Here is a 23,248-nt window from a genome sequence, read left to right as displayed (position 1 = left end):
AAGATATAGCCTCAAGAAGCTATTAACTACATTTATTGGAATCAATAAAATCTCATTTACAATCATTAGGTAGTAATCTCTTATTTGAATAAAAAATAAAACATGAGTTTTGTGAATGTGGTAAAAACATTTTATTATACACACAGATGATGAAATTACATCTCAATTTAATAATAGGGTGTCTATTAAATTTAATAGTAGGGCAACTAAATATTATATGGCTCCTAATGTGATATAATATAAAGTATAGTAAGACTTATAAAATGCACTTGCCAAAAATATTTACCCTGTAGCTAATGAAATCTTTCCATCTCTTGCTCACATTATAGAAATACACGTGATAAAGAAAGTTGAATGATATCACGAGGAAACAATTAGACAAAATCTAGAAGGTGGAAAACTATAGCAACTAGATCAGATTCTTCAATATGTCAATATGATTTTAGAGTAAAGAGAAGGGAACTCTTCTAGATTAAAATATACCCTCAGAGACTTAACAACAAAATGGGAAAGGTTGTCTTTTACTGCGTTTTGGTTTAAACAAATATCTTCTTATGCCAGAAAACAAAGTCATGCTCAAAAACCAAGGAGCTAGGAGGAGTCAACTTGAAAACACTCTTGCTTGTGAAATTTGGGACGATTTGAACATCCAAATGAATAATGACAGAAATATATCAGAAAAAGTGAATAAAATAAATTCAAGTCAAGGGAATTAAGATATACAAACTTCTAGTTACAAAATAAGTAAGTCACGGAATTGAAAATACAGCATAGGGAGTGTAGTCAGTAATATTGTGATAATGTTGTTATGTGACAGATGGTGGCTACATTTGTCATGGTGAGCACTGAGTCATGGATAGAATTGTTGAATCAATATGTTGTACACCTGAAACTAATATAACTTGTATGTTAATTATACTTCAATTTAAAAAATAAATAAAATAAAGTAAAAAATTCATGACTCCCCTCTGGCAGGAAAAAAAAAATTAAAGGGAAAGAGGGAAAAAGAGTCCCTTTTTGAAGAAAAATTCCAACTAATGATATATATTTCAATAATCATACAATTTGAAGAGAAACCAGAGTGTTTAATCATCATATTATAACCACCATCATAATAATTTATTCTGACAACAACCATCAATGAGCTAAAACCTATGAGTGAAAGATTACTGGGGAACATGATAGTCACCTAGTGTCAAATTATCAGACAAAAGAAAGCTTATCATTTACAAAGATAAAAGAATATTTCTCAATGATGAAATTCGGAAGACATAATTTTAACCAAATAGTCAAATTTAACATCCTCAATAATAGGACAAACTGATATAAGCTTCCTCATGTGACAAATTGAGAAGGACATATCACATGAGTGGTATTCCTGCCTGAAATGTTTGTCCTGAATCTAATTATGAAGAAACCATCAGACAAATTCAAACTGAGAGGTATTTTCCAAAACAACTGCTCTTTTAAAAGATTGAGGTCATAAAAGACCTAAAAAACAAAAAAAAACATCTCCCCCCAAAAAACAAACTAACAATCCTAGATTAAAGAGATGGGGCAACTACATGTAATGTGTGTGCTTTGATTAAATTTTGGGTTAGAGAAAACAACAACAAAAAAACCTAGCTATGTTAGGGCAAATGGGAATATTTAAATATAACAGTATATTTAATAAATGTTATGTTACATTTATATTTCCTTTTTAAAATATTTTCAAGTTTATTTTTGAGAGAGAGAGAGAGCACGCATGCACATGTACTCAAGCAGGGAAGGGGCAGAGAGAGGGACAGAGAGAATCCCAAGCAGCCTCAGCCCTCATTACCATAGAGCCTGATGTGGGGCTTGAACTCACAAACCGTGAGATCATGACCTGAGCCGAATTCAAGAGCTGGACGCTTAACTGACTGAGCTACCCAGGTGCCCCACATCTATATTTCCAGAATGTGAAATCTGTGATGTGGTTATATGAGAAAATATAATAATCCTTGGGAAGTGCCTGCTGATGTATTTAGAGAAAAGTATCATGATGCCTGTGATTAATACTCAAATGGTTCATCCCTTCCTCTGGCTCTGCCAAACATGTGGTTATATATATATATATATATATATATACATATATATATATATATATATATATGTCTGTGTGTGTGTGTGTGTAGAGAGAGAGAGAGAGAGACAGACAGACAGTATGCAAATGTAGCAAGACATTAACAATTAGTTCTCTATGAAAAGTAAATAAGGAGTTCACTAGAGCTGCCATAATAAAAAACCACAGAGTGGATGGCTTAAACAACAAGGATCTATTTTCTCACAGTTCTGGAGGCTGAAGTGCAAGATCAAGGTGTCAGCAGGGTGAGTTTCATCTGAGGCCTCTCTTTTTGGCTTGTAGATGGCTGCCTCCTTTCTGCCTCTTCCCGTGGTTGTCCTTCTGTGCATTTACACCTTTGGTGTCTTTGTGGGTCCAAACTGCCTCTTATAAAGATACCAGTCAGGTTGGATTAGGGCCCATCCCAATGGCCTTCTCTTAACTTGCTCATTAATTAATTAATTAATTAATTTATTTATTCTCAAGTTAGCTAAAATACAGTATTTCCTAGTCTTGCCTTCAGGAGTAGAACCCAGTGATTCATCACTTACATATAACACCCAGTGCTCATCCCAACAAGTGCCCTCCTTAATGCCCATCACCTATCCCCCCCCCGCCCCCCCCCGCACCAACCCTCAGTTTGTTCTCTGTATTTGAGAGTCTTTTATGGTTTGCTCTCTCTCTGTTTTTATCTTATTTTTTCCACCCTTCCACTAATTAAAACTCTATCTTCAAAAACAACCACATTCTGATGTACTAGGGGTTAAGTCTCCAATACATAAATTTTGGAAGGATGCAATTCAGCCCATAGAGATGGTATTCACTGGATTGTTCTGGTTACTTTCCTGTAGATTTGAACATTTTCAAAATAAAAAGTTGGGGGAAAAATGTAAACCTAGCTGGTTCCCATATACTTCTCTAAAATCAAATTATTTTGAGAATGAGAAACATTTTCATATGTACTATTAGCTAAATTACTTATACAAACTTTATAAGATGCTATATAGAATGAACTTTGTTGTTCTTCCAGAAGCTTGACTATGTTAGTTAAGTTTTGTCAGTCCTGTCTGGGAAAGGAAAATAACATACCAACAATCTTCCTAACACCTCTGTCCTCTAAATAAAAGCATTCTAGAAAGTGAAGCACAGGTTTGAAATTGAAAATGAAAAACTCCCCTATTACCTTTTCTGAAAAGTCATTCCTTCATTAGCTTATTAAATTTAACATCTCATTGAAAAAGGATATTCTTAATGTAACACAGGTCAACATTATGATACTGCTAATGGTTATAATCAGTCTTCAGATTTTAAAACATATTACTATTTGTTTTTTTCCAATTATAATTTAGCTATAAAATAAATGAATATAATTGCATTCATCTTTCATTTCTAATTCCTCTTGATATTTTTCAGTCCTAAAGCTTTTTCACCTCAAGCTGTGATTTGTCAGGTTTTATAACCTCTGAGTATTGTCAGTGTTGCGTATGTGTGGATAGGAAATCTTTAGGGGAAAATCCAGGTTCTGTAGAAAAAGGCAATGGTGATTCAGGAAGTGCTGTTCATTCCTCTGAGTGAATATTGACCCAGTGCCCCCACACAAGAGGGGCTATCTTTTTGAAAATGACATAAAACAGAGGTCTTAACTTTAGTAGGAGATTCTTTCATAAAAAACCTCCAGGAACGACCTCAGTTTCAGATTTCATGAGAAGTCTTAAATTTTTTTAAATGTATGTACAGAAGTTTTAATACTTCAGAAGAGGAGAGGAATTTTACTGAGTTGCAAAGATATCTTTATTGCCTGATTGCTTTTTCAAAAGGAATGCTTTTTTTTTTTTACATGGTTTTAAGGTTAGACATTTTTCATTTAAAAATATCTCATAAATAAAGGTATACATGAAATAAAAATTCATTCATAATCCTACCATCCTGAGATGAGAATTATTATTTAATCAATATATTATTCTATTGTCTAGTAAATAAAGAAAAATAATGAAGCATTTATCCATTTTTTTTGTAGGAATTGTACTTTAGGAATTACTCTATCAGCACAGGATAACTAAAAAATTAATTCTTAATTTATTTTTGTGAATCTTTCTTATATATTAATTAATATATTTAAAGATATTTCCCCCTAGATACTGCTCTGTGTTCCACAAATATTAACATGGGATGTTTTTGTTGTTTAATTCTAAATTGTTTGAAATTATTCTTACTTTGCTCAGAACAAAAAATGACAAAGTATTATTCTTTCAGGGGCAATTGGATATCTTCCTCTGGTTTTGTGTATTCAACCAGGATCAAATCTTGTCTTTGAAACTTTGAAGACCAAACCATATACATGTTACTTTCTTCTGGTATGCAGCTCTTTGTTTTGCTTCTTTTCCTTTTTTAGATTATTGGACTCATTTCCAGACTCCCTATGTCTCCAGTTTCCTTGTCCATTTCTTCCTTCCGATGTATCTCATTTAGGCTCATTATACTTGGATAGCACCAGATGTTCCAAATTTATTTGGCATTTTATACTGTCAAAACTCCTAGTTGCTTAAACGCCTACATTTGAGTTAGCTGCTGCCCCCAAAAAGTGATCAGAAAAAGTAATTTATATAGGGTATGAAAGACTTGTCATTTAAATAAATTTTCCTAGGCACCATTCCCTGTGTTAGCAAGGCAATTTGGCAACTCAGTTACTGTCATATGTAACTACATAATCCAAAAGGATTATTTGATTTTTGTGAAATGCTCAGGTAATATTTGACTTATAAAATGTATATACTTTTCCATAGAGGGTATTATATAAAATGTAATAGTATTACTATGAATTACTTCATTTTCTTCCTTCCAAAATTGTGTCATTTTCTTTCTTAAGGTAACGAAGGTTTAGAATGAACCTACTATATGAGCCAGTGGATGGAGCCAACCACTCTGTGGTGTCGGAGCTTGTGTTCCTGAAACTCTCCAATTCCAAGGAGATCCAGCTTCTTTTTTCTTTTTTTCTTTCCTTCTCTTTTGTATCTAATGGGAAATGTCCTCATAATGGTTACTGTGACCTCTGACCCTTACTTACATTTTCCCATGTGTTTTCTCTTAGCCAATTTCTCCATCACTGATCTGATATCTTGCTCCATTGCAGTACCCAGGATGATTTGTGATCTTTTTAAGAAATGGAAAGTCATCTCCTTTGGGGACTATATAGCTTGGGTCTTCTTTAGCCATGCCGTTTTGAAGGCAACAAGATGTGCTGCTCATAGCCATGGCCTTTGACAGCTATAGGGCCATATGTAAGCCTCTCTACCCATGAATGTGCATTTTGATTTTAGTGGTTGCCTAGACCATTGGTCTCATTCACCATTGGGCCAATTGGCTTCTGTGGTAAACTTGCCTGTCTGTAGCCCTTAATGTATTAGACCAGCTTTTACTGTGACATACGTTGGCTCATCAAACTTGCCTTCACAGACACTTATAACTGAAGTTCACAGGCATGGCTAATCGTAGGTTTGTTTCCTTGGTTGATTTCTTCTTGCTCATCCTTTTACATCTTCATCTTGGCCACCTCTGGAGGTTCAGCCGAGGCTCCTTTTACTCTATCATGAGCTCATTGTACTGTCCTGATTTTATTTTTTGCCTACTGATTTTTTTCTATGTGTGGCCCTCTCCTTCAACACATCTGGATGAATTTCTAGCCATATTTGATGTAGCTTTAACTCCTTTTCTAAACCCAGTCATCTATACATCTACACATTCAGGAACAGAGAGATGGAGATGGCATCAATGAGGAGAGGATTCAGTCAGCTTACGGGTGTTAGAAAAATAAAAATCACTAAATGGTTTTACTGAAATTTCCAGGTGACTATTGATACATTTTTTCTGTCCCTAGTAGCCTATCCTCATGAGGAAGAGATCTTTCTAAGATCTTACTTTATTCTTTCTGTTGGAACATATTTCTCTCTCTCTTCATTTGGCTTGACTGTGTTGGTTTCTGGGCATTAGATAAAATGTCCACGTCTCCCAGTGTGGAAGTGGTGGCCTCATGTAAGAGATGAACATTACTGTTCAACCTTGCCCTAGCTCTTGGTTGTCTCTCAAACCCCTGTGATTGTTGGAGCAGCCCATTTTATTTTTAATAGCTTCCAGGAGTTGAGAATGTACCAAAGCCTGTCAGTGTGCCAGTGGGGAGGATCTCAGCACCTAGAGTCAGGCTGACTGGGAGCCAGATCCTCAGGCAGCACCTTTTACAGTAGGCCGATATAGACAGTCCAGTGGGACTGGAACCCTGCGAACCAGTGCCGGGCAATAGAGTTGTCCCCTGGGCAGCAGTCACAGACCTCGGGTCTCCGGATGAGTGTATAAGCTCCTGTCTGGAACATACTGGTAAGCTGTAGCAAGGCGGCAGGAGAGACAAAGACGGGGGGCACCAGCCTAGCGTTTCCTGAGAGCACGAGAGCACAAAGATTTGCAGGTGTTTTACCAGTGAGTCAAACCTGAAGTCCGCCTCTCAGGCATGAGCTCCTGCACAAGCAAATAGGACTTTTTTTACGGAAAGATTGGGGTATGCCAGTCTGTGCAATGTGGGGTGGGGAGGTGAGGTGGTAGCCTGCCCAGAATGATTTCTCTGATGGTTACAGCCCCCGGGGACCCAGGACCGCAAGCTCCCACCCGGCAGCCATCAGAGCCAGGCCCCCAAGGGGCACGCTCTGTGCGCAGCCGCAATGCCCTGCGCACCACACACTCGAGGGAGCTCCGGCGGGAGATACTGGCTCCAGAGCCCAGGACGGGAGGCCGAAGACGGCGACCCGCCAGGACCTCCCTCCCTGGGGACAGCCCCAGCGACTTCCAAATGTGTGCGAAATCATATGGCTGTCGCTCAGGCCGAAGCTCCGAGACAAGGAAAAAGCAAATGAGCGTCTCCCATACGGAGCCTGCACGCCCCTCGCGCCTCAATGAGCCGCTTCCGCGCTGGGCACTGAGGCCGGTGAGTCCAAGCGCGCGAGCTCTTTAAAGGGCTGTTTGCTCAGATTATAGCCTCCTGGCTCTCCTCTCGTGGACAAAGTCTGCTTGCTTTTCAAAGCTAGATGTTTTGGGGGGTGGGCATGCAGGTGCAGGTCTTAAAAGTTGGGGTGATGGTCGTGGTCTTTGAAGCCTTCGCTCCTGAGAGAAGCTCAGGGTTTACGTTCCCTCCCAGTCGTCGCCGAGGGGATAGGGGGATATGACTTGATTGTGCCCCAGCCTCTCCTACCTGCTCAGATGTGGACCTTCTCTTGTTGTTGTTGTATCTCTTGTTGGCTTAGGAGTCGGTCTACCAGTTCTAGGGTTTTTTTCTGAGAACGGATAAGGTGTGTTGGTGGGAAGATGTGGGCTCAGTGGCCTCTTGTGTCGCCATCTTGAATTGGAACCCCTCCGGAGCTTTCTAATAGCATGTTGTTAATTTTCTAGGTAATATGTTAAATCAATTACCTGCCTGTTCGTGATTTTGAATTGATTGCTTTATCAGCAGATGCAGTGTATATGACGTTGATCTTCAGAATGTATTGAGGCTTTCTTGTGTCCTTAACTACACACACAAATTTTAATATTCCATGTGTGCTTGAAAAAATAATGTTTTTTTTTCCTGTGTAGTGAGTATAAAATTCTACATCTAATATTTCAAACATTATTTTTAAGGGTTCTTTCTCAAATTTAGGCTCATCTTGAAAACCATACCTTTCTAACAAGTGTTTTTGTTGTATATTTTAATGAAAATAGAGTCAGGCAAGTTTAGAAAAAAGAACAACCAGTCTTTAGCATATAGTCTATTGATATAGTCACCACCCAGGACAGGGTTGACTTTCATAACTATTCTTAATCTATACCTATTGGATTCCCACCCACTCTCTAGCTCATTAGCTTCCAGAGCTGATCATATATCCAATTTATTGCTTTTCCTAACCTCTAGAGATACATAATGAATTCTAACCAATTTTAAATGATGTGGCAGGAAAAACCCTCTCTTCCTTTTAGTTCAAGTAAATTCTGTTTTAGCTAAACAACTCATCCAAAGGGTAGATACACAATAGGATGGTAATAATTGAATAACTGGATTTCTGAATCAAAGTGGAGTTTTAAATCCTATCACCCTATTGATCCATTTGATCTTACTGATGAACTAATAACTCAGTAATGTTTATTTGTGATTAGTTGTTGGGTGATTTTGTATTTGTAGCAGGAAAGAGGTGGGGGAGAAGATGCATAAGCAATTATTCTGAGAGGTTGAACCTCTCAAAGCGAACAAATTGGGTTTGTTCAAGTAGCATCTGTTGCCATTATATGGAACATACTTTGAGTAACTGTAGTGATGAATAGTGTAGTCGACAGGCGGACTGTAATCCATGGTAGTTATTAATGGGATAATCATTATTTCCTTCCTTTTTTTTCCCCCTGAAGGTGGAGGAGAGTGAAAAAATTCACCTCTTTTCTCTGCCACCGATCTCTACAAGAATGACTTTCTCATTGAATCTTTTACTTTTTAAAAAAAATTGTAATGTTTATTTATTTTTGAGAGACAGAGACAGCATAGTGGGGGAGGGGCAGAGAGAGAGAGAGAGAGAGAAAGAGAAAGAGGGAGACAGAATCTGAAGCAGGCTCCAGGCTCTGAATTTCAGCACAGAGTCCGACCTGGGGCTCAAACTCAGGAAATTCAAGATCATGACCTGAACTGAAGCTGGTCGCTTAACTGACTGAGCCACAGGCACCCCATCTCATTGCATCTTGAGTGTACTTCCCAGTATGATGCCTGCCTGTATCATGATAAGACAGCTTCCTCATAATATTCCCCATGAAGAGCTCAACATTTTAAGCAATGGCAGTCATACTGGAATAAACATGAGACACTTATTGTGGAGCCTTTGAACTCTCATTTGATGTATTATTTCCCATCCATTCTGTTCATAGATTTATTATCATGCCATGCCATGCCACAACTACCATTTTCAGTGGGACTAGTACCCTGTACCCTCAATTTAACTCCAGAGGAGTTGGTGTTGGGCCGCTTGTAGTTGTTATTGCTGTATCCTCATTGGGGCCCAGTGATGCTGACTCATATTTACCTTCTGGATCCATGTTATTCTTAGGGCTAGGAATCACCAACTTGCACTCCTTCCTTTCATTGGAAAGATCTGTGCTTTGCAGGACAAGTTAACTTGACTGTTTAGAGAAAAAAACACAGCATTCTTTTGTTCTAATTACAGTGATCACATATGACACTTTCAAAGTCAGAATCGCTTGTTTTCTAGATTGGGATCAGCAAAAACATATCTCATCTCTGGGGAAGACAACCAGATCAGTTTTTCTCCTGAAAAGGGGCTTTGTAGTATGAAGGCACTCTTTACCCAGATCATGCACATACACAATTGTTCAATAATAGGAAAATAGATAACATGGGATAATTACTGGACAGAAAATCACCATCAGAATTTTGTAGGAAGCTAGATGGCTAGGGTAGAGGCTTTTGGGAACAGGTTAGGGACTGCTTGGGAATACTGTTCTCATTTTAAACTGTAGTCTAATCTCACTAATAAAGAAAAACAAAAATATAGCATTATCTCTGAAACTTGGAATACTTAACTAGATTCCTGTCACCATGCCGGGTGGTATATGTGACTCTTATCAGTTATCTCTTGCTGTGTAATAAACCATTTGGAAATGATTTGGATCATCACTTTGGGCTCTGCTGATAAGGACAGGTTTTCTCTTGCTCTCGGAAGGGCTCACTCATGCGTTTGTGGTCAATTGCTCATTCCGTGGTCAGTCAGTGGACTAGCTTGGGGCTGGTTTACCCAGGTGGCCTCACTCACTTTTCTGGGAGTGGCTGTCTCTAGGTAAGGGTACCTCAGGTCTCCTGCACTGGTCTCATCCTTTAGCAGGAATACCTGAATTCATACCAGCAAGACTCCAGCAACAGTAAGGAAGTGAACCCCTACTCCCACAAGCTCTTTTAAAGTGTGTGCATTATGTTTGCTAATTTCCCATTAGCAAAAGACAAGTTATAAGAAGCCAAGCCCAGATTCAAGGGTAGAAAAACGGTCTTTACCTTTTGATAACAGAAGATGCAAAATCACATTGGCAAAGAGGTATGCATGAAGAATGGGGAAAATATGTAGCCATTTTTGTTGACTTAGCTTGAATACAACAACCTAGAGAAAATAAGAAAGCTCAGGGAATTAAAGTTATTAATCTAAAATTAGACAGCAATACCTGAGGGTGACATTGGTGTCAAAAAAATGTATGTTGGTCTCCAAAGCCCATGTTCTTTTTCTTTTTTTTTTTTTTAACATCATGCCACCAAGCCACAGAGCTATAGTAGTTGGAGGTACCTATTTTCTATCCATCCACCACTATTTTTAAAACACACACACACACACACACACACGCAGTTGATAATTTTGCAGTGTGTAAAGATCTACACAGATATAATTTAAATTACCTGGAATCCCCTTCCATCTAAGATGTTTGATGATCCTGAGTTCCTTCTGAATAGAAGTCCTTAGTGGCTTCTGCATATACATATATTCAGCAGTAACTAATGACACCATATTGTAATTTTCTATTAGACCATAAGTTCCATTGCAAGAATTCATTGTGCCATGTTGTATTTATCAGGTGCCTAACAGAGAAGCTTGTTTAAAGATGTTCGATATATGTTGGTTGAATAACTGAACTGTTAGCATTTATTTTCTTCACTTAAAGGTGTAACAGAAATATCTCAGGCAACAATGTTTAGTTAGTTGTAGCTGGTATTCTTTCATACATTAATACAAAGAACCCTATAATACACATAAAGTAAAGTCTGTTAATAGTGGAAAAGAGACAAATAGCCTATAGAGAGGAATTACATATAATTTACATAAATACCTCCCCCCCCTCAATGAGCAAGGTTTAACTCCTCTCTCTGAGTAGGCCCATGCTTGGTGACTTGTTTTTCAAATATAGAGTATGGAAAAGAAATAAAATAAGGAGTCATTTTGTAGGGAAGGAACCTGGCAAACATTTCTCAGCCAGGAGCTTATGGTGGACATTGTCAGCAATGTCATGTTGATAGCATGTACTCTGATATGATCAGAATGGCACTTCATCTTGATCTTCCTCCTCAAAACCCGTAACTCCAGTCTAATTGTGAAAAAAAGATCAAACCAGGATTGAGAGACTGTCTGTAAAATGCCAGGCCTGTACTCCTCAAAACCGTCAAAGTCATCAGAAACAGGGGAAGTCTGGGAAATTGTCCCAGACCAGAGGAGGCTGAGACTTGACAACTAAATGTAATGTGGGACTGATAGGATTCTGAATAGAAAAAGGACGTTAGGGAAAAACTATTTTCTTAGTCATTTTGGACTTTAACAACTCACCATAGACTGGGTGGCTTAAACATTTATTTCTCACCGTTCTGGAGGATGGGAATCTGAGATCGGAGTGCCAGTATGGTTTGGTTCTTGGTGAAAGTCCTCTGTCGGGTTTACCCACAGCCAGCTTCTTGCTGTGTTTTCACATGATGGAGAGAGAGATCATCTCTCTTGTGTCTCTTCTTATAAGGGCACCAGTGCCATTTATGAGGGCACTACCCTCACGACCTGATCAGCTCCCAGAGTCCCCTACTTCCAAATATCATCAAAGTAAAGATTTGTGTTTTCACATATGAATTTGGGTAGGGGACAGAGGATACAAAATTCAGTTCATAGCACTAATGAAATAGAATGAACTATATACAGTTAATAGTGTGGATGTTGGTGTTTCGTTATGAGAAATATATAGTGTAAGATGTTAGCAATAGAAATTGAGGGCAGGGTATGTGAGACCTCTCTGTACCATCTCTGCAAATTTTTTTGTAAATCCACAACTATTATAAAACAAAAGTTTACTGAAGTTTAAACTATCGCAGCTAACAAAAAAAGAATATATCCACATTGCAGTTCTGAAACAGTTTATTTTCTTTTTTTTTTTTTTTTTTTAAATTTTTTTTTTTCAACGTTTATTTATTTTTGGGACAGAGAGAGACAGAGCACGAACGGGGGAGGGGCAGAGAGAGAGGGAGACACAGAATCAGAAACAGGCTCCAGGCTCTGAGCCATCAGCCCAGAGCCCGACGCGGGGCTCGAACTCACGGACCGCGAGATCGTGACCTGGCTGAAGTCGGACGCTTAACCGACTGCACCACCCAGGCGCCCCTGAAACAGTTTATTTTCTGAAGACATGAAAGAAAGTGATTATTGAAAGAATGTATAGCACCTAGAGCTTTACTTATACAGTGATACATAAACTATCTTAAATTAAGAAGAGTCATGGAAACATAAGGAGAACAGATCGTAGATGAAAATGCTGCCTCATTTTCCGTTTATAATGACTTTTCCACGAGATGACAAAATAATAAAGAATTGTAAGCTCCTCTCAATCTGCCAAAACTATGTGAGCTGGCAGGAGACTGGGTGGCTGGGAAATTGGTATGAGAGGGAGACTTTCCCTGGTAAATCATTTTTGTATTTCATATTTTGTATCGTGTGCACACATGTATTACCTACTTTTGAAAAGTTAATTAACAGTTGGCTCTGTTTGAAAATAACAAATATTACAGCTAAAACCTCGTATGTAGGTGAAAATCTGCCTCTCTCAGCCAAAAATGACAAGATTGAGCCTGATAAACTATAAAGTTCGTGGCCATGTAAATTAAGCCAGTGAGTTGAAATCCTTTCCATGCCTGGCAGAATTTCAAAATTGACACTACCTCAAAATTTGACTCATGCTAAATAATATAGCCAGGGTTTAAAAAAACAAAAAATAAAAAGTTCCAAAGTTTGGGAACTTTCTACCATGAGAATTAAATATTAGCAGAATAGTCAATTTGATGGTGTTAGCATGGTCCTTTAGCAATTAAGTAAACTTTTATAATGTAGTTTTATATTTGCAAGACAGAACCTATCCAAAAATATCACCCTAATGATGGTGGTCTTTGAACAGAAGATTAATTAATGTATATCCAGGCTTCCTGTATTTTATAATCACAGGGTTTTGTAACTTTCATTAGCTTTTAAGTTAATAAGGCAAGTTATGAATTAGAAGATTTTCCAAATTACTGTTCATGTGATCTTTATACAAAAGTTTTTAAAACCCTGCAGAAAATCTAACGTATAAAGCTTCAGTTCTGTTATTGAGCAGTTGCTAGCTACATGGTGCTGTATCTCCATAGTTTATCAAGTTCTTACGATGATTGTGAGAAGGAAGACTCTATTCTCTCATGATTATTGAGCCATGAGCAAATTAAAAGAATCTTGTAGAAATGTGACCCCAAAAGAACTAAGAGCTTCTAAGGTCTTATAGGGTTTTAGACTGGAAATAGATCTTAGGGATCAATTTAGTCAAATCCCTTTATTTCACAGATGAAAAATCTAAGGGTCATAGAAATTAGGTGAGTTGTTCATGGTCACCCATTAAACACTTACTGAAGAGAACTAAAACTCTTGTTTCTTCCCAGATTTTCTTGCAAAGGATGTATATACACCTATCACTAAATGCACAGGTCATTCACGGATATTTCCAGTATAAACCATGGCATGAAAATACTGGAGTAGGGAAGAAGTAGACAGGGAGCAAACAATTCAATACAAATGAAGTCGTAGGAGAAATTCCTACGAGAGAGGAATGGGAATTAAGCAAGGGAGAAAGAAGATGCCTATCTAATATCTCATAAAATAAGCCTATATTCCTTATTCCATGACTAATGTTCTCTAACTAATACATTCTAAATGTAGGTATTCATTTCCAATGACGTATCCCATCTAAAATTCAGCATAGACTCTATCATTTTTGAGATATTTCCTGATTCAAGTTAATACTATCTTTGCCTCCCACTTAACAGCACCACTGGATGGGAATGTCAAATGTGGAAATCAGGGAAAGGGGCATGAAGCTGAGCTGAGAGTATCAAGAGCCCATTCTAGAGGTAGTGGCAGTAGGAAAAGTTCATTCTAATAATCCTTAAAAGGCTGGTATAAGAACATGTGTTCACCATATCCCAGTTTGATTGATGCACTGGCATACCTGGAATTGTGTTTTTATTTATTAGCTGTAACTAAAATAATTCTTTACTATCTGCAATTATTAATAATATTTATAAACTGCTTCTCTTCACTTCAGTCTTGCCACAATCATCCTTAATGATGTGGCTTTATTTTGGTCAATTATGCAGAATTATCCTTGGACTTTGTATTTAAAAATGCAAAGCATGCATTCTACTAATTATGCTAATTAGATACATACATGAACAGTGGTTTCTGAATAGAAGATGCTTACAAGAGACCTCTATCATATTTATTTGAGAGGTTTTTTTTTTTTTTTTTTTTTTAAGGGACAAGATCTTTCCACATTTTCTTATTGCCCTTGCTTTTTACTTGAACAAGAGTGTGAGAAATGTAACCAACATCTATCAATAAAAGGTACCTGGCTGGCTCAGTTGATAAAAGATGTGACTCTGGATCTCAGGATCGTGAGTTCAAGCCCCAAGTTGGGTGTGGAGCCTACTTAAAATAAAAAAAAATTAATAATGAAACAAATTTAAGAATCAGTAATTCTCTACTCCAGTATCTTGCAGTCGGTAGTTGACATTTTGATGTAGGGATTTGATATTGCTGTTACGTGAATTTTGACTCCGACTGGAAAACATTAAACTTAACAGAAATCTTGCCGTTATAAATGGAGACTTGGTTTCATTGTTTAATTTTATGAAATGCTGAAATGCTACTGAAAACATAATTATGAATAAAGAAGGTGAGAGATTTCAAAGAATTTTTGGAAAGAGAGTAACATTGGTTGAGATCTTGAGTCTAGCATTGTGTAAAATAAGGCAGTATAAGAATTTATCTTTAGTGAGTTCACTGCATAGTTGGAGAACAAATCTACACTTGTGAAATATTAAAAGACAATTGACAATTAAGAGCTAAACTGTATTGCAGAAACCAGGAACACTAATAGTTCATAACACTGTGGGCTAGAGCAGAAAAGAGTGCTTCCTGGTGAAGTGTTCATAGCTCCTTCTCCCCACTTGCCTACTTCAAAGGTTTATATTTCCAGGAAAATTACTAATTTGTCTCTAATAAAAAGAATATATGAGAACACTACAAAGAAAAAAAACTTTACTGGTAAATAAAATTATAGGAAAGAGCATCTGGAACGAATCAATGTTATTTTGTTGGATGTGATGATGGTATCATGATTGTTTTTTAAAATTTCCCTTATCTTTTAGAGATGCATATTAAAATATTTACAGATGATATGGCATGTCTGCCATTGTTTTAAAATACTCAAAAAAAGGTTTTTGGCGTAATAAGTGAAGTAAAAGAACTGAATGTTGATCATTAATGAAACTAGATAATAGGTACAGGGAGACTGTTCTGTTTTTCTGTATGTTTTAATTTCAGCACAGTAAAACAGAATGGAAAGAAAGAAAGAAAAAAGAAAGGAAAAAACAAAAGCATGATCTAGAGCAAATGTTTTACTGAAATGCAAGATTAAAGTCAAGAACAAAAAGGTCCTCTGTCCTTATTTCTTTGACATCTCTAGAGTTTCATGTGGAAGGAAACAGGTGGCCTGCGCTGATTCTCTATTTTTCCACGTATCATCTATGCATACAGATATATTTATATATAATAAAATAAAATATAAAAACATGAAAACATGAGAGGGACTGTGGAGATTGCTAGTTGAAATCCACTTTCTTTTTTTCCCTTTGATAGGGCAATATCTTGCTGTTATGGCCTTGTAACTAAGTGCTTATCAGTGGAATGAGTGCAGACTAATTCATGTCACTTGTGGGACTGAATTTTTAAGTTCATTTTTTCCTGTTCACTGGCTACAACAGAAGCATTGTGGCAACCCACCCTTAGTCAGGTAGATGGTAACGGAGGGCATAGCAGCGTTAAAGAATGGAAGAGCAGTCACATTGGGCTCAGTCTGCTGCAGTCGTCTGGGCTCACACTGAGGTAATAGGAAAGAGAAATAAAGTTTATATTTTATTTAAGCTAGTGGGGAGTGAGGGGGAATATTCTTTTTTAATATCAGTGTTTTATGTTAATCACATTTCTACAGAAAAAAAATCACTGAAATCTTTAATGTACAGAGAACTAAAATTATTTTTATAAGTATATATTTAACATTTTAGGTACTCATATAGAGAAATTAAAGGTTAATATTTAAAGTCTACAAGTTGCACATTTATGTTGTTATATATTTATACATCCATTTTCACACCTGCTGCCAAAATATTTTAATATATAGCAATTAAAAACTTCTTTTTTTTTTGTGGAGGACACCTGGATGACTCAGTTGGTTAAGTGTCTGACTCTTGGTTTTGTCTCAGGTCACGATCTCACGGTTTGTGAGTTCGAGCCCTGCATCAGTCTCCGTGCTGGCAGCACTGAGCCTGCTTGGGATTCTCTCTCTCCCTCTCTCTCTCTGCCCCTCCCCGACTCACGCTGTTTCTTTCTCTCTCAAAATAAATAAACTTAAAAAAATAAAATATTTTTCTTTGTGGAAATATTTTGGTGGTATTAACTTGACCTTTGAATATAACAAACTGTCAATCTTTCAACCATGTAGCTGAGCTTAGGAATTGAGTAACACATAATTTTTGTTTTACTAGATCTCATTTGAAATTCTGAAGAAAGGCAAGGCTTTTTTGAGTAAAAACTTACTAATTTTGTGAAACCTAGAGAAATTATTCTTAGGATATAATCAAATGTAACTGATAAATGTTTGACCTGTTTTTGCTACAGTGAGTAGCCACATAAAAAATAAGGATTTAAGAAGAAGGAAAAGAAAAAGAGAAATTCAGTTAAAACACATAATTTCAATTAGAGTCTAACTAATAGACTTTCAACAGTAATTTTGAAAACCCTTTTAAATTTCTGTATATAGAAAGGTATTTTTATTTGATTCTATCTTGAACTTAGTATGAAAAAGTTAATTGTACTTCACTGGATTTAAGTGATAAGTTTATTTTGAATGGATGATAAACTTTTAAGTTGAAAAGATAGCTTTACTTAACAAAAGTGTGTATTTTAAATAAATAATTTTGAGTGCTTGAGTCTCTTTTCCTTGTGATCTCTGAATAAAATAATGTAAGAAGTCACAAGTAGATACTTTGTGGTTATTAGAAGAAATAATGTCTAAAACCCAAATGCCCATTTGGGTAGGGGTCTGTTACGAAATTATGATATGTCCACAAAAAGCAAGGTATAGTAGAGTAGAGAATATATAATGTGCTGCATTTGCATAAAAACAATGGGAAAGATAATTTCCTTTTCTCACTGCATGAATAAATTATTGTATAGTTTTATAAACAAAAATAAGAAATTGTGCTAAAACCTATCTATAAGAAGCATTAAAAAATAGGACTCATTTCAGAAACAGTTACTTATTTCACTTTATTTTATCAACAGATAATCTTTTAAGTAAGAAATGAATATTGTTGATCCTTTACAGGAATGAAACATGGGGGAGGCATGAGGATACCTAACTTCATAGTATCCTAGGAATCCTTTTTTAAAAGAATACTTCAAAAACTGCCTATTTTTTACAGCACTCACTTTTACTACTTTAGCAATGTCACACCTACCCGCTCATAGGTTTTTTCATTATCTTTTATCACAGATGAATTTCCAACACTTTATTAACCTCCTCACTGTTTCTGTTTTTACCATCCATATATTTGCTTATTACCCAGCAGGGCTTGAAAGGGAGCAAGTTTCAGGCTTATGACACAATGGCTCACCTCTTAGCATATTTTTCAAGTCAAAGCAATTCTCCTGTCCTTCTTAAGGAGAGTAAGCAGGAGGCTTGAATGTATACAATCTTCTGTTGTTTTGTCTCATCTTTCTAGGTAGATTTGTTCTTTCATTTGGATTGTCCTTCTGGCTTCTCAGATTATTAGCCATGACTATTCCAAATCAAAGACACTTGAGAAAAGAGTCATTTTTTTATCTTTACAAATATATCCTATTCATTTCCATGCACCCAATCCGTGCAAAGAAATAGCAGGGTTGTGACAGCACATTTTTTGAGACTGTTTTAACATTTTCTGTGGCTTTTGCCAGGAAGGTTTTGTAATTTCTTTTGTTTTTACCTTGGAATTTGATTGCCCAGATGATTACTCATTTGATATTTTTCAAATATTGTTACTTGGGCTTTGTTTTTAAGTACTAAAATGTTGGGGCGCCTGGGTGGCGCAGTCGGTTAAGCGTCCGACTTCAGCCAGGTCACGATCTCGCGGTCCGTGAGTTCGAGCCCCGCCTCGGGCTCTGGGCTGATGGCTCAGAGCCTGGAGCCTGTTTCCGATTCTGTGTCTCCCTCTCTCTCTGCCCCTCCCCCGTTCATGCTCTATCTCTCTCTGTCCCAAAAATAAATAAACGTTGAAAAAAAAATTTTAAGTACTAAAATGTTCTTTTTTTTTTCTAATTGCCTAAATAAAAATAATTGCTTATTTCTAGCCACAGTAAACAAAAGAAGTCAAGTTTTCCTCACCAGTCTACACCTGGCTTAGTTAAGCTGATTGATTTGTATTGAAGAATTTTAAACTAGTTTAATTTTAACTAGTTTAAATTTTTTTCTTTGGCAAACCTCAAGAATGATGATTATACTACCAGCCCAGTCTTTAGCAGCAAAACTGAGAATTAAAAATTTTTTCAATTTTTAATTAATCACTAAGTCATTGATTTTTACCTAAAAATCTCCTATTTGAACTACTACAAGAACTTGCAGCTGATTTCAAAGAATAGTGGAATTGATGCTGTGTGACTTCCAAGTATAGAAAAGCTTCTACTTGGCTTTTTCCTCTTGTGTTAGTCTGGGAGAAGCCAGCCACCTTGTTATGAGGACAGTCAGCCCTGTAGGAGGTCTCCATGTGGCAAGGAACCAAACTGCTAGCTTTGTGGGACAAGCCAACTCAGAAGCACAGCCTCTAGCCTCAGTGAGGCATTCAGGTGATTTTAGCTTTCTAGCCTTGAGTCTTCCAGTTGATGACCCAGATGTTGTGTAGCTAGGACAAGCCCCCACCATTGTGACTAAACTCCTGTCCCATAGAAACTATGAGATAATGAATGATTATTTGGGTGCAATGTATTACGCAGCAATAACTAAATAAATAACAAACTCCTTGAAACAGGCTGTCACTGTGTTAGACAGTAAGGACTATACAATTATTAAGGCAAATTTTGCCTTCAGTGGTGTCTGGTCTTTTCTTTAATCTGCTCATCAATATTTGTTTCTGCTTGAGGGCCTCTGGCTGTGGGCTTTGTTATAGTAGCCCCAGGTAGGTAATTTAGAGCTCCTGGTTGTATGATTTTATTTTATACTTCTATCTTTTATATCCCATATATAAGGTTATTTTATGACCTTATTTTATATCTTAGTATATGTGTGTGTGTAAATATGTACATATTTTACAAAGCAAGCTTATTTTTTTATGAAAAAAAATTTTTAATGTTTATTTTTGAGAGAGACAGACACAGAGAGAGTGCAAGTGGGGGAGGGCAGAAAGAAGGGGAGACACAGAATCTGAAGCAGTCTCTATGCTCTGAGCTGTCAGTACAGAGCCCAATGCAGGGTTCAAACCCACAAACCGGGAGATCATGACCTGAGTTGAAGTTGGATGCTCAACCAGCTGAGCCACCCATGTACCCCAGACCAAACTTTTAGAAAAAGAAACAATAATAAGCATATTTTGAATATTTTAAATTTTATACAATACTCTCTTTTTTAAAATACTGTTAATATTTTTATAAAACTGTCATGCTCCCTCGGCCACAGCAACTTCTTATTCAACACGTCTCTGGAGGCAAGGGAAACAAAAGCAAAAATGAACTATTGGCACCTCATCAAAATAAAAAGCTTTTGCACAGCAAAGGAAACAGTCAGCAAAACTAAAAGGCAACCGACAGAATGGGAGAAGATATTTGCAAACGACATGTAAGATAAAGGGTTAGTATCCAAAATCTATAAAGAACTTCTCAAACTCAACACGTAATAAACAAATAATCCAGTGAAGAAATCAGCAAGAGACATGAATAGACACTTCTCCAAGAGACATGAATAGACAGCCAACTGACACATGAAAAAATGCTCCACATCACTCATCATCAGGGAAATACAAATCAAAACCATAATGAGTTACCACCTCACACCTGTCAGAATGGCTAACATTAGCAACTCAGGAAACAACAGATGTTGGCAAGGATGCAGAGAAAGAAGATCTCTTTTGCATTGCTGGTGGGAATACAAACTGGTGCAGCCACTCTGGAAAACACTGTGGAGGTTCCTCAAAAAATTAAAAATAGAACTACCCTACGACCCAGCAATTGCACTACTAGGTATTTATCCAAGGGATACAGGTATGCTGTTTTGAAGGGGCACATGCACCCTAATGTTTATAGCAGCACTATCAACAATTGCCACAGTATGGAAAAATCCCAAAAGTCCATTGACAGATGAATGGATAAAGAAGATGTAGTATATATATACAGTGGAGTATTACTCGGCAATCAAAAAATGAAATCTTGTCATTTGCAGCTACGAGGGTGGAATTGAAGGGTATTGTGCTAAGTGAAACTAGAGAAAGACAAACATCGTATGACTTCACTCATGTGAAGACTTTAAGATGCAAAACAGATGAACATAAGGGAAGGTAAGCAAAAATAATACAAAAACAGGGAGGGGGACAAAACATAAGAGACTCTTAAATGTAGGGAACAAACAGAGGGTTACTGGAGGGGTTGTGGGAGGGGGGATGCGCTAAATGGATAAGGGGCATTAAGGAATCTACTCCTGAAAACATTGTTGTGCTATATGCTAACTTGGATATAAATTAAAAAAAAAAACAAAACAAAACCTGTCATGCTCATAATAAGACATTTAAGGGTCAAAGATAAAATTAATCAATTTTAAAAGTTTATTTAATTTGAGAGAAAAAGAGAGAGGAAGAGTGCATGAGCAGGGGAGGGGCAGAGGGAGTGGGGGAGAATCCCAAGCAGGCTCTTCACTGTTAGTGTGGAGCCTAATGAAGGACTCAGTCTCACAAACCATGAGATCATGACCTTAGCTGAAAGCCAGAGTCAGATGCTTAACTGACTGAGCCACCCAGGTTCCCTCAAACATAAAATTTAAGAGGATATAATTGTGGCTCTCATACAAATATAAAAACGTGAGTGAAGATTTGTTTTAAATCTCTTAGTTTATGAAGGAATCAAGATATAACCAGGTTAAAAAGAATTCGAAAAACTACATATATATGTCAATTAGGGAATGTTGTAATGGATTTACAAATAAATGCAAAATCTATTAGGATTGGTCAGTATTGGGGCACCTGGGTGGTTGAGAGGGATGGGCCTCTGAGCCTTGATTTCAGCTCAGGTCATGATCCCAGGGTTGTGGGATGGAGTCCTGCCTAGTGCTCTGGGCTGAATGTGGAGCCTGCTTGGGATTCTGTCTCTCCTCCTTTGCCCCTCCCCCTCAAAAATAATTGGTCATATCTATATAGTAGTAATCATTTGCATTCTACCAGACACAGTTTGTATTTTTATGGACAAGATTAATTTACATTGCTCTCATTCTTTTTTTATGACATTGCCAGTTTTATGTATGTATTTATGTATTTATGTATGTATGTATGTATGTATGTATGTATTTATTTATTTATTTATTATGAAGTTTATTGTCAAATTGGTTTCCATACAACACCCAGTACTCATCCCAACAGGTGCCCTCCTCAATACCCATCACCCACCGTCCCCCCCTGCCACCTGCCATCAACCCTCAGCTTGTTCTGTTTTTAAGAGTCTCTTATGTTTTGGCTCCCTCCCTCTCTAAACTTTTTTTTTTTTCCTTCCCCTCCCCATGGTCTTCTGTTAAGTTTCTCAGTTCACTGCTTTGTAGGATATTCCCAAATCTGCATTTTCTAATTGTTTCTTGAGGGTTAGATTCACAATAAACAATTTCTTGAGATTATTTTCTAGGTGGTGTCAAGATCAGTGTAGTTTTGTTGGCCAGGTACCAGTTTTCCACTGTTATAGACAATGCATGCTCCAGTGACCAACTTTTCACACTTGTGTGATCATGTCTTTGGGATAGCAGTTCTAAACTTGAAGGTGCATTAAGTTTTCAAGTGGGGAATTTATTGAAATTGCAGATTATCGTAAGTTGCAGATGACTCTAGATATTTTAATTTAATAAATCCTAGATAAAACCTAGTAGTCTACATTTTTTATTACCACCCAAGAGTTTTCAGGTTGTATTGGACAGAAGAGTACATTTGAAAAACCACTATTTAGAGAAAACTACCTCAGAGGCTTATGGAGCAAAGCCTACATGCATTTTAAATTTCAGCATGTGTTTCCAAGCTTTTTATCATAAGGCTCCCATTTCCCTAAACCACAGCTGGCAATATGCTTTATTAATTTTTGCATTTATTTCTTATTTACTACCAATTTTACCTTTGGAGTAACACAAAAATATTGTTTTTTCTGTTTAAAAACTAATGTTTATATGTAGAAGATTTATAAAATATTTTCATTTTTAATTTTACTTTGAAAAAAGAGGGGCACCTGGGTGGCTCAGTTGGTTGAGTGTCCGACTTCAGCTCAGGTCATGATCTCATGGATCATGGGTTCGAGCCCCACATCAGGCTCTGTGCTGACCACTCAGCCTGGAGCCTGCTTTAGATTCTGTGTCTCCCTCTCTCTCTGCCCCTCTCCCGCTCGTGATCTGTCTCTCAAAAATGAATAAATGTTAAAAAAATTTTTAAAAAGATGATGGTAATTGGGGTGGTCTCACTAGAAGATTAAAATATGATTTTATTTTTCCATAGCTTTTCTCTCAAAAGCAAGATTTAAAACTTTCCAATGGAATGAATTTTTTACAGAGTACTTACCAAACTCTTAGAGAGTCCCTACTGGGCGCTAGGTACCGTGATAAGTGTTTTACGAATATTGATTCATTTACTCATTCTAAAAACCTTGTAAGGTAAATACTATTATCATCCTCATTTTTCAGATAATGAAACTGGGGCATAGGGTAGTTAAATAACTCTGTTAAAGACTTGCAGATACTGAATTAGTGGAGTTAGGATTCAAATTTATTAAAAGCCATGGAGGTAGAGAG

At 37.0% G+C, this 23,248-nt stretch overlaps 1 pseudogene; it reads left to right on the top strand.

Moving 5' to 3' along the window:
* Window positions 1-4,963: 4,963 nt before the first annotated feature.
* On the top strand, window positions 4,964-5,920 carry LOC123596326 (annotated as a pseudogene).
* Window positions 5,921-23,248: the final 17,328 nt, after the last annotated feature.

Source organism: Leopardus geoffroyi, chromosome B1 (genome assembly GCF_018350155.1).
Source record: "Leopardus geoffroyi isolate Oge1 chromosome B1, O.geoffroyi_Oge1_pat1.0, whole genome shotgun sequence".
Lineage (NCBI taxonomy): Eukaryota > Metazoa > Chordata > Mammalia > Carnivora > Felidae > Leopardus > Leopardus geoffroyi.
This window is presented reverse-complemented; position numbering and strand designations above follow the sequence as displayed.